Below are 3,086 nucleotides of genomic sequence, written 5' to 3'. Positions count from 1 at the left end.
GGATGTCTCTTCCTATTTCTGGGACTTTCAGCTGCAGCTGTTTTTGTTTTACTTACTTAAAGGAACATAATCCAACTTCTTCCTCTCTTTTTATTTTTGTGTCAACCCCTCCGGGGGACCAGACACCTGAACCAGCACTGGAGGCGGGTCCTCGGAGCAGAATCCCAAATCCAGCAGGAACCGATGTGACAACAAGGGACACAAGAAGAGGAAGAGGAAACACCGCCAGGCTGATTTAGAGGAAACGTTGCTACAAATGTAACATGATTCTAAAACTAAAAAGATTTTAAACAAATCACTAAAATCTCTTATCAGCCTTTACATGGTAATGTGATTTCAAAGGTTGTTATCAATCTTTTAAAATCTGAAGCTTTCAATAAAATGGTTGCAGCAGAGGGGACACAGATGGGGTGGGAGCCTCCTCTGTCTCTGCATTGCCAACTGAAAGCTGACAGCTCAGTCCTGCAGATTACACTGGGAGATCACCACTCTCTCTGTGTAACCGGCTCCACTCTTCTCCGCTGTCCCAGTGACAGCAGCCCACTCTGTAAACAGAGCATATCACCCGGCTGTTCATTTCGGGATTTGGGATTCGGATCCAGAATTCAATTCGGTTCGGGTTTCGGAATCGGACGAAATCCAAATTTTAGTAAGTTTCAGATTATATACACACATTAAAGGAAAACTATGGGGTTAAGTCTTTTCCCCATAGTTCTCCTTAGGGTAACGGGAGGACACAAACTAGCGTCTTCCCATCACCCTAGGCGCAGTATACAGCTCTACGGTATACTGAGACGCCGCAGTTGAAGTGGATCCAGACAATTATGCCGGGATCCGCCCAGCTGCGTGACTGACAGCTGGCTCTGCCTATCTAGAGGCAGAGCCAGCTGTATCCTGCCCCTCCACCATCCGATCCGCCAGTCAGCGCTGGCGGATCGGAGCTCGATCCTGTCACAGAGAGCTGTGACAGGATCGAGAGGTGAGCGAACGCCGGTATGTGTTCGCTCACTTCCCGATCTACTGAGCCGACCTGTGACAGTCTCATTGTCACAGGTCGGCTAGAACTATGAGGTGAGGCAAAAGCACTCCACTCATAGTTCTCCTTTAATACTGAAGCTGAGGCTCCCAGACCCGAATGCATTTCAGAAATTTGGATCGAATTTGCAATGACGTCATCGCACACGCACGTGGTGACGTCACGTCGGGGTGTCACCCGGTCTCCTCTTCGGGTGACACCCGGCCTTGGGACGCACCTGACTTCCTCCATGCACTGACACCATTTCACTCAGCCCTGTGAATATGCACCAATAAAAGATTCTGTCCTTTAGTCTGGCACTCTCATTGGACTCTTTACACATTGTTCTGCACTCGGCATTTCTGCATTGGTCTGGGGGGCTTAGTCCACTTCTGGGGGGCTTAGTCCGCTTCTGGGGGGCTTAGTCCGCTTCTGGGGGGCTTACTCCGCTTTTGGGGTGTTTAGTCCACTTCTGGGGTGTTTAGTCCACTTCTGGGGGGCTTAGTCTGCTTCTTGGGTGTTTAGTCTGATGTGCAGACCTGGAAAGTGTTGTAAGGATTTGGTGCTCCCACATCTGCACCGGCCATGGCTCATCTCTATAGTCAATAGTGCTGAGTTGAGCTTTCCTCTAATGATGGCGGTGGTTTGACTTTGATACATACAGACAGTCTTCTGCTTCCTGTCTCAGAGGCCAGCTTCTGCCTCAAACCCTCTTCTCCGAGCAGGCTGAACTCTGCTTGGCTGGTGTCCTGGCACAGGACCTGCTGGGATTCTTGTGACACACCACAGCAACGCAGTCTGGCTTGGCAGGAAGAGCGCAGCGCGGTCAGAGGACGCGCCAAGGCGTAGTGAAATGTAACACCCAGCCGGAGTGCGTGGGTTCCCCTGCCCCCGCTATAATATATAATGATTTGTAATTGTCTTCACTTATCGTCACCCGACGGCATCTAACAATCCAATTTCAAGTGGAATTTAGTGAAAAAATTAAACTTTCTTCTGTTCAGCCGGGAAGAAAGAATGGGTGAGCATGCTTTAGAGCAGGGGTGGGGTGCTCGGGCACTGCAGCTGTTGTGGAACTACAAGTCCCACAAGGCATTGCAAGACTGACAGTTATAAACATGACTCCCAGAGGCAGAGGCATGTTGAGATTTGTAGTGAAAGCACAGCCGGAGGGCTAGAGTTGCCCACCCATGCATTAGAGGCTCATTATGAAAGCCGTTAATATTTTGCCTTCCCTGGCTCCACCCACCCTCCCCATCAACATGCTAATTCCATTTTTAAATAAGACCTTTCCATTTTCATGACATACTTCTAGATCGGACCCAGTGACATCAGCACTGGGTCTCTGTGCTTCTCTATCAGGCTGATCACGGTTGGTGGGAGGGGCCGGCAGGGTGCTGTACATAGCTTCCTAGCCAGTCATGACCTGTCTGCATTGCATAGAAATGCACAGGTTGCTTGTGATGACATCACTGGAATGTAATAAAAATGGATAGATTTTATTTAAAAATGTCATTAATATATTGATGGGGAGGAGGGGCCTGGGGGAGGAGCCTGGAAAAGCAAAATATAAACAGATTAAACTTCGGCTTTCCAAAAATGGTTTTTGCTGAACATACATGTTAAATGTCTTTTTCCCTTTGGCATCATGTCTCACTGTATGCAGGTAATGCCCGACGGGAAGATCTAAGGGGTCCTGAAAGCAAAGCTTGCATCTATAATAACTGTAAGAAAAACTGAAGCTATTTTTGCAGTTGTGTATAGAGTAATGGAGGGTTACAATTCCTGTCAGCCTTTGTTTGCCATCTGTGGGATATTTCCTTCACTTCCTGTCCAACAGCCACAACAGGAAGTGAGAGGAAATCCCTACAAAGTAAGGCCAATTCCTGGAGGTCAGCAAGGTCACCAGGACTAATGTCCCCATTGGAAGATTTACCATCAGTCTATCATAAATGTAGCTGCTAGACTCATTCACCTAACCAACCAATCAGTGTCTGCAACCCCCCTCTGCCAATCCCTGCACTGGCTTCCATCCCCCGCTCCCCTCTGCCAATCCCTGCACTGGCTTCCA

This window comes from Nanorana parkeri, unplaced genomic scaffold (assembly GCF_000935625.1).
Source record: "Nanorana parkeri isolate BGI_ZX_2015 unplaced genomic scaffold, ASM93562v1 scaffold962, whole genome shotgun sequence".
Taxonomy (NCBI): domain Eukaryota; kingdom Metazoa; phylum Chordata; class Amphibia; order Anura; family Dicroglossidae; genus Nanorana; species Nanorana parkeri.
This window is presented reverse-complemented; position numbering follows the sequence as displayed.